The sequence below is a fragment of the Gadus morhua genome, chromosome 23 (assembly GCF_902167405.1).
Source record: "Gadus morhua chromosome 23, gadMor3.0, whole genome shotgun sequence".
NCBI classification, from domain to species: domain Eukaryota; kingdom Metazoa; phylum Chordata; class Actinopteri; order Gadiformes; family Gadidae; genus Gadus; species Gadus morhua.
In genome coordinates, this window is record NC_044070.1 from 19,480,827 (window position 1) to 19,496,402 (window position 15,576).

General features: G+C 43.4%; 1 long non-coding RNA gene across 1 annotated transcript; it reads left to right on the plus strand.

The window, feature by feature from the left end:
• The first annotated feature begins 11,306 nt into the window (after nucleotides 1–11,306).
• On the plus strand, nucleotides 11,307–13,469 carry LOC115536884 (uncharacterized). Its single transcript, XR_003974729.1, has 2 exons — nucleotides 11,307–11,985; nucleotides 13,425–13,469. It is a non-coding gene; the product is annotated as an uncharacterized LOC115536884 (long non-coding RNA).
• Nucleotides 13,470–15,576: the final 2,107 nt, after the last annotated feature.

Below are 15,576 nucleotides of genomic sequence, written 5' to 3' on the forward strand. Positions count from 1 at the left end.
CTTTTCGCGGTAAAAAAAAAAAAAAGCCTTGTAAATCACGATCCGCACGAGATCTTCCTTGAAGTCGGATCTTCAGATATTAATGTCGGTAAGTAAAAAGAAGTGGATTAACAAGAATGATTTTTTTTGTTTTTACAAGCCTAATGAACTCTAGAACTAGGGCAGGGGAGGAAGACCAGGGGAGGAAGACAAGGGGAGGAGGACCAGGGGAGGAAGACCAGGGGAGGAAGACCAGCGGAGGAGGACCAGGGGAGGAAGACCAGCGGAGGAAGACCAGGGGAGTTAGACCAGCGGAGGAAGACAAGGGGAGGAGGATCAGGGGAGGAAGACCAGCCTCTGACTGGGACCAGCTGAGGAGACCAGGGCCCGGCTCTGACAACCCCCCCCCCCCCCCCCCCCCCTTGTGTACTAGTTGAGTTTGATGCATGAGGTTAAAGCCAGAGTGAGAGACCCAGCAGACTCGTGATTAGGAATATTTATTTTTTTAACGGTTTATTTTATTGTCTGTGATCATCATTACATGGAGGTGAGTTGACACACTGATTTATCTTTCTTGCGAAGCCAACGGAGAAGTGTATGTGTGTGTACGAAGTCACAGACGTCCACACGTGGATCCGCTCCGGTCGAATCAGCTTGAACTGTGGAGGAAACACTGGGATGAGTGACAGGAGGACATGCACCGCTTAATCAGATTGTCAAGTTTGTCGGACAGGGTTAAACCATTTTTCATTGTGGAGAGGCAGATGCGTACATGAAGGCGGCCGACTCATGCTCCTCTTCTTCCGTCGTCGTCGGCGCGGTCTAGCGGCCAGCAGGTCCTCCTCCGGGTCTGGTCGCTCCGGGACGGTGGACTCAGAACATCTGGTCTCGTGGCGGGATTGGGGAGCCATTCAGCCACTGAGGGAAACTTTTCATTAGAGCGATTTTGCATGGATGATCCACTCGTATGCTGTGTTGCATATATATAGGAATATATGTATTTATATATGTATACATAGCCTATTTTATTGAATTGCTGCTCATGTTCAGTCATCTGCTGAATGCATCTTAATGTATTCCTCCCCAGTGTTTTACTATCAATAATGTTCATACTGCAGCCCTCATGATATATATTCCTCTACCCGTGTAGGCTACATACTCTGCACTTAACTACTTTTCTTTGTAGGCAAATGGATAAACTACATTTCGTTGTCTCAGTACTTGTAGCCTACAATAGTGTAAATGTATTAAGGGCGTATTCACACCAGGAAAGTCCTTAGTTCGATCTCTTTGGACCGGACCAAAACGCAATGTTTATTTTTTGGTTTGGTGCGGTTCCTTTTCACGTTGCAATTTTTCGCAAATGTCCGAGAATTTGTCAACAACGCACGTTTGTGAATAGATCGCTCAATACTTGGACAAGACGGTCGGGGGCGATTATGGAGATTCAGCATGCTGCCCTCGATGGTTTCATACAGTTATAAACATTTGCAGTAGGCCTACTTTAGGAGCATCAGAGGCGTTTGGCACAACGTCGATTTTATGATGTTATGCTATCCGCGGATCGCTCGAACGCCTTCTCCCCCATCCTTGTATTAAATGCATCCGAATTATAAGTGGTCTCCAACATATTTTATATGTTTGCACCTGCCCGTAATTCCGACACCTCATTGTTCCGACGTCTCAATGGTCCGAAATATTTCCCATCAGATCGACATTGCCACTATGCCGACGGTTCAATGTCCCGAAAACGGAACCCATTGGTCCGAAGGTCCGTTTGTCCGACTTTTCAAAAAGGAGGCGCATTAGTCCGACGGTTCAATATGCCCAATAGGCCTGCTACATATAAAGAGTTCTCACACACACACACACACACAAACACACACACACACACACACACACACACACACACACACACACACACACACACACACACACACACACACACACACACACACACACACACACACACACACACACACACACACTATAAGTTTGACTAAATCAATAGGCCTACCAGCGAAATTATTTAGGCTAAAAGCCCACCGTAAACACAGTAAACATATAGGCCCACACACAGCTACTAAAGATAACATTTTTATTTGTTTTTCACTCACCGTTTGACTTCTTTACAGGAAAAGTATTAGTCCTTGTATAACGTGCGCTTCATAAATTCACCTCTTGTGACCGTTGTTGTGCCGAATTTCGACCCCCCGCATATTACAACCCCCCCCTCCTTTGCATGAACGCGCATTCGCTTATTGTCAACGCCCCATACTTTCATTTAGTTCGAGGCGCTCTTCCTTCTCACAATATTAGTCAAAAATAGTGTTTATATTGTATCACAACATCACAAGTTGAACAACTTATCACAGAAAGCGATGGCATATTTTAGGTTGTAAGTTTTAAGACGAACACATCGCAATGGAACCTCCGACGACCCATGTATGGCGGTGGGGGTTGTATTCTGGCAGGCAATTAGCCTGCCGGAATACAACCCCCCACCGCCCAATGTCCCCTGTTGTGACTACAAGTCTGAAATGTCTACAGTCACATCCAGTGACCTAACGATGTAAGCCCAATAAATTTGAAGTGTCTCAGACTTTGCAAACAAGAAATAGGAGGGGGGTTGTAATATGGCAGGCTAAATTGGCTGGATATTGAATATATCCAGTATATATATATATATATATATATATATATTAAATATATACAAAATATATAATGGATATATTCAATATTGAAAATATATTGAATATATCCAATACCCTTCACAGGCCACCACAGGCCTGTGAGCTGTCACTCACTTAAACTCTCGTGATGATTGGAGAAAGGTCACTTGAAGTTCAAACCCGAAGACTTCATAATGAAGAAAATTTTGTCTTTTCAGTAACACTCAACCGTCAATACGTTTCTCAGACTTTGCAAACAAGAAACAGGAGAGGGGTGATGAATATGGCAGGCTAAATTGGCTGGATATTGAATATCCAGTATATATATATTGAATATATATATACTGGATATATTCAATATATATTGAATATATATCCAATATATCCAATATCCTTCACTCTCTCGAAGGCGAGGCTGTGCTCACTGAGTCTTGCATAGTAAAGGATTTCCTTAGTTTTGGATCAGTCACAGTTAAATGTGCTTTCTAGGGTAGGCTACCAAGAGGTGGTCAAAATTAATATGAGTAAATAACATAATGCATAAATGTATTACTTTTAACTATTACGTATCGCTCTCGTAGTTCATTATCGTGAATGTTGTAGCGTATACGGCTGTCGTCGGAGCAGGGGCGTAGGAACGTGTTTAACATTGGAGGGGACACATATCGGAAACCTGACAGATTCATTGATGGTTCGAAGAGAAATATGTCATAAATGAACTACACTGCAAAACATTCACAAATGTATTTTATTATTCTAAAAATATACATTTGTAAAGGAAAACACATTTTGAATGGCAGTATTGAACTGATACATATCAAATCAATTATTTAATTGCAGGCCTTATCATACAGTTTTGTAGACTGATAAATAACATGTGAAAAATATTGATCTAAATTTGAATTCGTATTTTCTGAATACCTTTTCTTTTCTTAGTTGTAGCCTATCTTATGCCTCAATGAACACACAGGCAAAGGTTAAGGTTAAAGGGAAAAACAGCATCAATAATTTTAACATATACACCAACGGTTCTATCAACATCCTTTCTGTACCGACAGCGATATATTGATGCACTTCTTATGACAAATGTACTTATTGTAAGTAGCTTTGGATAAAAGCGGCTGCTAAATGCCCTAAATGTAAACGTAAATGTAACTTGTTTTTAATCTCGAGTAGGCCTATGTGATATTATTCGAACATTTCCACTAACTGATTGGTGTGTGAAGGCAAACGAAAACGACATTAGAATGGATGTAATGAACTGATAAATGTAAATTAGTGTGTAGAACTGATACAAATAAAAGCTAGATAGCACTGTAGTGTAATCCAACAGTGTCAAACGTGCCGTGACACACAAAAGGTTGAAAAACTATGGCCTAGGCAAAAGAGCCAAAATGTTTTCTTCTCCTGTCATTTGCCGCCACGAAATGCTTGCAAATTGACTTCTTGTCAGTAAGTCAAGTCTATCCTGATGGACATGACAGACAGCAACATGGTTGAGTCTGTTTTGAGACATTGTGGACCGGAGCCAGGTTTTGAGCCTGCGGAGGACACTAAAACTTCTCTGCTATTCTACTGCCGTCTTTTCATTTTAACAGCTCTAACCTGTTGCGTTAGCTGCAGACACCCGCATCTCAAACAGTCTGAGCCTTTGATGGGATGCGGCAGCTTATGGCTGTTTTGCGAGACAGCCGTATTCACGCGAGATCACGAGATCACGCGATTAGAGTTGCAGGCTGGCAGCGATCAGCAGCGGTGACAGCGGCGCTTACGTCCCCGATGGAAAGCAGGCAACTATTCTTCTAGGCAGCGATTCGAAGGCGTTTCCAGCCTGAAGTCCTTAGCCTGAACTTCCAACCGCCCCCAACCCTACGCGCTGCCATACATGTGGCAGGTGACAAGACGCTGTATTGCGCTTTCAAAATAAAAGCGAGTAAAATATAAAAAATATATATATATATTTTGCGGTATAATTTTTGGGGGGGACAAATGCGCCTGTCTCGAAAATTGGAGGGGACACGTCCCCTCCGTCCCCCCCGGTTCCTACGCCCTTGGACACACACATTGATTTTTCTGGCGAAGCCACCGGAGAAGTGTGTGTGTGTACGCAGTCGCAGACGTCCACACGTGGATCCGCTCCGGTCTAATCAGCTTCCACTGTGGAGGGAAAACTGGGATGAGTGACAGGAGGACATGCACCGCTTATTCTGAATGTCAAGTTTGTCGGACAGGGTTAAATCCTTTTTCATTGGGGACAGATGCGTACCATTAGGCGGCTGACTCATGCTCCACCTCCTCCTTCGTCGTAGGAGCGGTCCAGCGACCAGCAGGTCCTCCTCCGGGGCCAGCAGGTCCTCCTCCGGGGCCAGCAGGTCCTCCTCCGGGGCCAGCAGGTCCTCCTCCGGGGCCAGCAAGTCCTCCTCCGGGTCCGGTCGCTCCGGGACGGTGGACTCAGAACCTCTGGTCTCGTGACGGGAGAGGGGAGCCATTCAGCCGCTGAGGGAAACCTTTCATTAGAGCGATTTGGGTCCGCTGATAATGGTTTAATCATCACTCTTCTGCAGACACAAATGCACGCAGACTTTTAAAGAAATCAAATTTCCTCACGCTCATTGGCTGACTTTATATATTGAAGATAATTTGTGAATTGTTTGTCTTCCATATCTGGTTTTTTTTTTGGGCAACGTCTGTTTTACTACACCTTTAGTCTGCAAAAAAACGAAACTGTGTTTAGGTGTGATCGGCTCCTCTGAAGCCTGCTCTCGACTTCCAGCAGCAGCGCCCCTCCCAATCTCCCGACCCGGGAGATTGGGGCGGGGTGCTGCCCCTCGTTGTGCTTATACTGATTGGTTTCACACAGTTACAAACATTTGCAGTACTTTTGGAGCATCAGAGGGCGTTTGGCACAACGTCGATTTTATGATGTTATGCTATCCGCGGACCGCTCGAACGCCTGGCGTCTGCCCAAATATCCAAAAGACATTTCATCTCCTCTTCGCTACATGTTGATCCACGGCACATTTTTAAGGGGTCTGATAACGTGACATGATCTTTGCATTTACAGCACTAATCAAACAATATAAATAAACAAGCACAAATGGGAGCCCGTTGCGTCCAAAAAGGCATATTATTTTTTGAACTGGGTCGGACCGAGCGCGGTCGCTTTCACATCTCAAGCGAACCGCACCAGGTTTCGTTTTGAAGCGAACAGAGACCACCTCTCCGGCTGGGTCTCGGACCGGCTGTTTGGTCCGCACCAGAGTTCGATGGTTTGCATTCACACCAGTCCAAAAGTTCCGCACCAGCGATTTTTTTGATTTGGTTCGAATAGTACGCAGTACTATACGCCCTAATAGTAATAGCATTCTTGTTTAATAAAAGTAGGCTACTCACATGATCAGAATCGCAGGGGAGAGAAAATATATGTTTCGCTTTCACTTCACCTCTGCGGCGTAGTGGCGGGCCGTACTATTAGGCAAACCAGGCATTTGCCTGGAGCCCCAGGCCCCATAGAAGGTTTTTGGGGCCCCCAAAATGCCCCAATGCATATATTTTGTCCCCATATTTATTATTTTTATAAAAATCTCTTCACAATAGTAGCAGCGGGATGTCTAATTACTCATATTTTGACGATCTTTCCGTGTGCACCCCCCTTCAGTCTGCACTACATGGACTATTCCATGTTACGCGCATCACGCTCATCACGCGTATGCAGAAATGATGTCAAATTCAAAACAGTAAGCGGTAAGAGAGAGAGAGAGAGAAATCGAGTGAGTCATAAATCGAGTGAAACATGAAGCGATCGTACGAAAGCGGGTAACATAAAAATAAGAAGAAAGACCAAAGGCAGGACTTGCTTTCAAAGCTGCCAAAGCTATCCAGCTTTTCTACAGCCAGCCACCGCAGTGTTAGCGGGACCGTCGGCGGCTCAAGAGCAGCCGTCAACGTCGTTTGCTGCTGTCACGTTACTGCTCCTTTCATTCCAAGTGGCTCTGGCTCAGCCAGCAGCGATGCTAATGACGTGTGTCAACAAACTGACGGAGATGATGCACAACTGGTAGTGAATATTGCTCATTCTCCTTCTTCCACTTCGGTTATTGAAATTGATGACAATAACGATAACAATGACTGCGAGACACATATTCTTGTGGATGACCCAGCACTCTGGCCCAAGCTGCTGTGTCTTGGGCAGGCGCACACATATTCTAGTGGATGACCCAGCACTCTGGCCCAAGGGCCGCAGATTCACAAAAGCATACTATTACATAGTAATGAAAAATGATGAGAGGGTGAACAGGTCTTGGTTAGTCTAGTGAAAGTTCAGGGCGTGTTTTTTGCTTTTGTTGCCTTTTTGGAAAACAAAAACAACTGAGTGAGGAAGGATTTAAACACTGGAATAACCTTGCAATGCATCTAATCAACCATTAAAGGTCTGAAGAGCACAGGAAAAATACTGATAGCTGGAAGCAGCTATCAGTAGGTTTCCAGTAGGTCACAGCATATAGCCGCTGTGACCTACTGGAAACCCTCAGGTAAATGATGACATAAGGTTAACAGTCAGTGTAATGTGTCAACATAACTAATCTTATTGTTTTGTATGTTATTCTCAATTTGTAAATAGATAACTAACATTTGCATGAAAGAAGAATAGTGACTTTTGTTCATCCCTTGTATGGAGTATCTCATTATGTGATATAAGGTACAATAGACCGGTAGATGCAGGGGCCCCTAAATTACTGTTCGCCTGGAGCCCCCAAAGGGCTAAGTTCGCCACTGGGCGTGGCTTACGGATGTGGCAGTACAGAGTGGTCTCTTTTCGCGGTAAAAAAAAAAAAAAAGCCTTGTAAATCACGATCCGCACGAGATCTTCCTTGAAGTCGGATCTTCAGATATTAATGTCGGTAAGTAAAAAGAAGTGGATTAACAAGAATGATTTTTTTTGTTTTTACAAGCCTAATGAACTCTAGAACTAGGGCAGGGGAGGAAGACCAGGGGAGGAAGACAAGGGGAGGAGGACCAGGGGAGGAAGACCAGGGGAGGAAGACCAGCGGAGGAGGACCAGGGGAGGAAGACCAGCGGAGGAAGACCAGGGGAGTTAGACCAGCGGAGGAAGACAAGGGGAGGAGGATCAGGGGAGGAAGACCAGCCTCTGACTGGGACCAGCTGAGGAGACCAGGGCCCGGCTCTGACAACCCCCCCCCCCCCCCCCCCCCCCTTGTGTACTAGTTGAGTTTGATGCATGAGGTTAAAGCCAGAGTGAGAGACCCAGCAGACTCGTGATTAGGAATATTTATTTTTTTAACGGTTTATTTTATTGTCTGTGATCATCATTACATGGAGGTGAGTTGACACACTGATTTATCTTTCTTGCGAAGCCAACGGAGAAGTGTATGTGTGTGTACGAAGTCACAGACGTCCACACGTGGATCCGCTCCGGTCGAATCAGCTTGAACTGTGGAGGAAACACTGGGATGAGTGACAGGAGGACATGCACCGCTTAATCAGATTGTCAAGTTTGTCGGACAGGGTTAAACCATTTTTCATTGTGGAGAGGCAGATGCGTACATGAAGGCGGCCGACTCATGCTCCTCTTCTTCCGTCGTCGTCGGCGCGGTCTAGCGGCCAGCAGGTCCTCCTCCGGGTCTGGTCGCTCCGGGACGGTGGACTCAGAACATCTGGTCTCGTGGCGGGATTGGGGAGCCATTCAGCCACTGAGGGAAACTTTTCATTAGAGCGATTTTGCATGGATGATCCACTCGTATGCTGTGTTGCATATATATAGGAATATATGTATTTATATATGTATACATAGCCTATTTTATTGAATTGCTGCTCATGTTCAGTCATCTGCTGAATGCATCTTAATGTATTCCTCCCCAGTGTTTTACTATCAATAATGTTCATACTGCAGCCCTCATGATATATATTCCTCTACCCGTGTAGGCTACATACTCTGCACTTAACTACTTTTCTTTGTAGGCAAATGGATAAACTACATTTCGTTGTCTCAGTACTTGTAGCCTACAATAGTGTAAATGTATTAAGGGCGTATTCACACCAGGAAAGTCCTTAGTTCGATCTCTTTGGACCGGACCAAAACGCAATGTTTATTTTTTGGTTTGGTGCGGTTCCTTTTCACGTTGCAATTTTTCGCAAATGTCCGAGAATTTGTCAACAACGCACGTTTGTGAATAGATCGTTCAATACTTGGACAAGACGGTCGGGGGCGATTATGGAGATTCAGCATGCTGCCCTCGATGGTTTCATACAGTTATAAACATTTGCAGTAGGCCTACTTTAGGAGCATCAGAGGCGTTTGGCACAACGTCGATTTTATGATGTTATGCTATCCGCGGATCGCTCGAACGCCTTCTCCCCCATCCTTGTATTAAATGCATCCGAATTATAAGTGGTCTCCAACATATTTTATATGTTTGCACCTGCCCGTAATTCCGACACCTCATTGTTCCGACGTCTCAATGGTCCGAAATATTTCCCATCAGATCGACATTGCCACTATGCCGACGGTTCAATGTCCCGAAAACGGAACCCATTGGTCCGAAGGTCCGTTTGTCCGACTTTTCAAAAAGGAGGCGCATTAGTCCGACGGTTCAATATGCCCAATAGGCCTGCTACATATAAAGAGTTCTCACACACACACACACACACACACACACACACACACACACACACACACACACACACACACACACACACACACACACACACACACACACACACACACACACACACACACTATAAGTTTGACTAAATCAATAGGTCTACCAGCGAAATTATTTAGGCTAAAAGCCCACCGTAAACACAGTAAACATATAGGCCCACACACAGCTACTAAAGATAACATTTTTATTTGTTTTTCACTCACCGTTTGACTTCTTTACAGGAAAAGTATTAGTCCTTGTATAACGTGCGCTTCATAAATTCACCTCTTGTGACCGTTGTTGTGCCGAATTTCGACCCCCCGCATATTACAACCCCCCCTCCTTTGCATGAACGCGCATTCGCTTATTGTCAACGCCCCATACTTTCATTTAGTTCGAGGCGCTCTTCCTTCTCACAATATTAGTCAAAAATAGTGTTTATATTGTATCACAACATCACAAGTTGAACAACTTATCACAGAAAGCGATGGCATATTTTAGGTTGTAAGTTTTAAGACGAACACATCGCAATGGAACCTCCGACGACCCATGTATGGCGGTGGGGGTTGTATTCTGGCAGGCAATTAGCCTGCCGGAATACAACCCCCCACCGCCCAATGTCCCCTGTTGTGACTACAAGTCTGAAATGTCTACAGTCACATCCAGTGACCTAACGATGTAAGCCCAATAAATTTGAAGTGTCTCAGACTTTGCAAACAAGAAATAGGAGGGGGGTTGTAATATGGCAGGCTAAATTGGCTGGATATTGAATATATCCAGTATATATATATATATATATATATATATATTAAATATATACAAAATATATAATGGATATATTCAATATTGAAAATATATTGAATATATCCAATACCCTTCACAGGCCACCACAGGCCTGTGAGCTGTCACTCACTTAAACTCTCGTGATGATTGGAGAAAGGTCACTTGAAGTTCAAACCCGAAGACTTCATAATGAAGAAAATTTTGTCTTTTCAGTAACACTCAACCGTCAATACGTTTCTCAGACTTTGCAAACAAGAAACAGGAGAGGGGTGATGAATATGGCAGGCTAAATTGGCTGGATATTGAATATCCAGTATATATATATTGAATATATATATACTGGATATATTCAATATATATTGAATATATATCCAATATATCCAATATCCTTCACTCTCTCGAAGGCGAGGCTGTGCTCACTGAGTCTTGCATAGTAAAGGATTTCCTTAGTTTTGGATCAGTCACAGTTAAATGTGCTTTCTAGGGTAGGCTACCAAGAGGTGGTCAAAATTAATATGAGTAAATAACATAATGCATAAATGTATTACTTTTAACTATTACGTATCGCTCTCGTAGTTCATTATCGTGAATGTTGTAGCGTATACGGCTGTCGTCGGAGCAGGGGCGTAGGAACGTGTTTAACATTGGAGGGGACACATATCGGAAACCTGACAGATTCATTGATGGTTCGAAGAGAAATATGTCATAAATGAACTACACTGCAAAACATTCACAAATGTATTTTATTATTCTAAAAATATACATTTGTAAAGGAAAACACATTTTGAATGGCAGTATTGAACTGATACATATCAAATCAATTATTTAATTGCAGGCCTTATCATACAGTTTTGTAGACTGATAAATAACATGTGAAAAATATTGATCTAAATTTGAATTCGTATTTTCTGAATACCTTTTCTTTTCTTAGTTGTAGCCTATCTTATGCCTCATTTAACACACAGGCAAAGGTTAAGGTTAAAGGGAAAAACAGCATCAATAATTTTAACATATACACCAACGGTTCTATCAACATCCTTTCTGTACCGACAGCGATATATTGATGCACTTCTTATGACAAATGTACTTATTGTAAGTAGCTTTGGATAAAAGCGGCTGCTAAATGCCCTAAATGTTAACGTAAATGTAACTTGTTTTTAATCTCGAGTAGGCCTATGTGATATTATTCAAACATTTCCACTAACTGATTGGTGTGTGAAGGCAAACGAAAACGACATTAGAATGGATGTAATGAACTGATAAATGTAAATTAGTGTGTAGAACTGATACAAATAAAAGCTAGATAGCACTGTAGTGTAATCCAACAGTGTCAAACGTGCCGTGACACACAAAAGGTTGAAAAACTATGGCCTAGGCAAAAGAGCCAAAATGTTTTCTTCTCCTGTCATTTGCCGCCACGAAATGCTTGCAAATTGACTTCTTGTCAGTAAGTCAAGTCTATCCTGATGGACATGACAGACAGCAACATGGTTGAGTCTGTTTTGAGACATTGTGGACCGGAGCCAGGTTTTGAGCCTGCGGAGGACACTAAAACTTCTCTGCTATTCTACTGCCGTCTTTTCATTTTAACAGCTCTAACCTGTTGCGTTAGCTGCAGACACCCGCATCTCAAACAGTCTGAGCCGTTGATGGGATGCGGCAGCTTATGGCTGTCTTGCGAGACAGCCGTATTCACGCGAGATCACGAGATCACGCGATTAGAGTTGCAGGCTGGCAGCGATCAGCAGCGGTGACAGCGGCGCTTACGTCCCCGATGGAAAGCAGGCAACTATTCTTCTAGGCAGCGATTCGAAGGCGTTTCCAGCCTGAAGTCCTTAGCCTGAACTTCCAACCGCCCCCAACCCTACGCGCTGCCATACATGTGGCAGGTGCAGGGGCGTAGGAACGTGTTTAACATTGGAGGGGACACATCGGAAACCTGAAAGATCCATTGATGGTTCGAAGAGAAATATGTCATAAATGAACTACACTGCAAAACATTCACAAATGTATTTTATTCTTCTAAAAATATACATTTGTAAAGGAAAACACATTTTGAATGGCAGTATTGAACTGATACATCAAATCAATTATTTAATTGCAGGCCTTATCATACAGTTTTGTAGACTGATAAATAACATGTGAAAAATATTGATCTAAATTTGAATTCGTATTTTCTGAATACCTTTTCTTTTCTTAGTTGTATCTTATGCCTCAATGAACACACAGGCAAAGGTTAAGGTTAAAGGGAAAAACAGCATCAAGAATTTTAACATATACACTAACGGTTCTATGAACATCCTTTCTGTACCGACAGCGATATATTGATGCACTTCTTATGACAAATGTACTTATTGTAAGTCGCTTTGGATAAAAGCGGCTGCTAAATGCCCTAAATGTAAACGTAAATGTAACTTGTTTTTAATCTCGAGTATGTGATATTATTCGAACATTTCCACTAACTGATTGGTGTGTGAAGGCAAACGAAAACGACATAGGAATGGATGTAATGAACTGATAAATATAAATTAGTGTGTAGAACTGATACAAATAAAAGCTAGATAGCACTGTAGTGTTATCCAACAGTGTCAAACGTGCCGTGACACACAAAAGGTTGAAAAACAATGGCCTAGGCAAAAGAGCCAAAATGTTTTCTTCTCCTGTCATTTGCAGCCACGAAATGCTTGCAAATGGACTTCTTGTCAGTAAGTCAAGTCTATCCTGATGGACATGACAGACAGCAACATGGTTGAGTCTGTTTTGAGACATTGTGGACCGGAGCCAGGTTTTGAGCCTGCGGAGGACACTAAAACTTCTCTGCTCTTCTGCTGCTGTCTTTTAATTTTAACAGCTCTAACCTGTTGCGTTAGCTGCAGACACCCGCATCTCAAACAGTCTGAGCCGTTGAGGGGATGCGGCAGCTTATGGCTGTCTTGCGAGACAGCCGTATTCACGCGAGATCACGAGATCACGCGATTAGAGTTGCAGGCTGGCAGCGATCAGCAGCGGTGACAGCGGCGCAGCCGTTCCGCGGCGCTTACGTCCCCGATGGAAAGCAGGCAACTTAGCCTTCTAGGCAGCGATTCGAAGGCGTTTTCAGCCTGAAGTCCTTATAACTCCCAACCGCCCCCAACCCTGCGCGCTGCCATACATGGGGCAGGTGACAAGACGCTGTGCTGCGCTTTCAAAATAAAAGCAAGTTAGTAAAATATTTTTAAAAAAAAAGATATTTTGCGGTATAATTTTTGGGGGGGACAAATGCGCCTGGCTCGAAAATTGGAGGGGACACGTCCCCTCTGTCCCCCCCGGTTCCTACGCCCTTGGGCAGGTGACAAGACGCTGTATTGCGCTTTCAAAATAAAAGCGAGTAAAATATAAAAAAAATATATATATATTTTGCGGTATAATTTTTGGGGGGGACAAATGCGCCTGTCTCGAAAATTGGAGGGGACACGTCCCCTCCGTCCCCCCCGGTTCCTACGCCCTTGCGTCGGAGGTTCCATTGCGATGCGTTCGTCTTAAAACTTACAACCTAAACTATGCCATCGCTTTCTGTGATACGTTGCTCAACTTGTGATGTTGTGATACAATATAAACACTAATTTTGACTAATATTGTGAGAAGGAAGAGCGCCTCGAACTAAATGAAAGTATGGGGCGTCGTTGACAATAAGCGAATGCGCGTTCACGCGAAGGGGGGGTTGTAATATGCGGGGCACAACACCGTTCAAGCCCACAGCAACAGTCTGGCTTGGTGAAGTGCACTGCTGGAACTTAGTGATGGGAATTTCGATTCACTTAGAAGATTCATAGTCCTTTGAGTGAATCACTAAAAAGATCCGAATCTTTTGAGTCCTTTGAATCTGAATCAGTTGAAATTTTGTCGCTGAATGAGCCCAGCAGCCCACTCCCTAGTGCCTAATGCGCACGCTCACAGCAAACCACTGTAATGCAGTTTTGAGGATATCCAGGGGAATACACACACACACACACACACACACACACACACACACATATTAAGCACACTGGTAAAGCAATAGGAGCCTGCATTGGCTAAAGTTGTTGGGATGCACCTTATTTTATAACAGGGAGGGGCAAAGTTGTGCATTACAATGCAAACACGACAATAATTGGCACCGTTCTTGCGCACTCAGAAGAACATGAACTGAATAAATGCCAGGTATATAGCATATCGGAGACGGGTACACAATCAGTGCATTTGCAAATGAGAGCCTGCAGTAGGACCGATCTTGTGACATTATTTAACCATCCATCTACAGCTAATACGATCAGACAGATACATCATTGATCACATAAAAGCCCACAACAAGCCCAACATCACCACGGCAGGTGCGCTCTCTCTCGCACATTCACACAATCACTCCAACTTCTCCAACTCCAAGGCAAGGCTGTTTCACTAAGACCACAAACAACCACAACTAACCAGCCTACATATCCACAATAATGCACAACAATCAGTTCTATACATTGCGTCTATCTTCTGTTAGGTCCACATGGCTAATTTGCATAGTTTGCACCGGACTGTCGGCTCCGCTTGTCAAAAAAATAGAACGTATTTGTGAATAAATGCTTTGAAACTATGCAAATTAGCCATGTGGACCTAACAGAAGATAGACGCAATGTATAGAACTGATTGTTGTGCATTATTGTGGATATGTAGGCTGGTTAGTTGTGGTTGTTTGTGGTCTTAGTGAAACAGCCTTGCCTTGGAGTTGGAGAAGTTGGAGTGATTGTGTGAATGTGCGAGAGAGAGCGCACCTGCCGTGGTGATGTTGGGCTTGTTGTGGGCTTTTATGTGATCAATGATGTATCTGTCTGATCGTATTAGCTGTAGATGGATGGTTAAATAATGTCACAAGATCGGTCCTACTGCAGGCTCTCATTTGCAAATGCACTGATTGTGTACCCGTCTCCGATATGCTATATACCTGGCATTTATTCAGTTCATGTTCTTCTGAGTGCGCAAGAACGGTGCCAATTATTGTCGTGTTTGCATTGTAATGCACAACTTTGCCCCTCCCTGTTATAAAATAAGGTGCATCCCAACAACTTTAGCCAATGCAGGCTCCTATTGTAGGGCCCTATGAAATCCGCGATAACGAAAACGCGGACGGAATCGGACAATAAAAACGGAATCAACTGATAATATTTTTTTATTATTTATTTTTTTATTTTTTATTTTATTAAGCAGGAAAGTATTAAAAGTAACAAAGTTACAATTTAAAACGGGCCTGTCTTAGTAAAATAACTGATTTCCAGCAGGTTCCTGTTTTTCAGCACATATAACATGCAACAGGGACAAGGCACATCAGACGTCACATTTACAATATGCAGCGGAATGCAGCGGAATTCGCCATTATTTTGGTGAAATTCAGTTTCGAGGGAAAAGGGAAACAACACAGGTGACATTAACGTCACTGAATGTTTAGCAGTCACTCGCACAACAATGTTAAAAAAAAA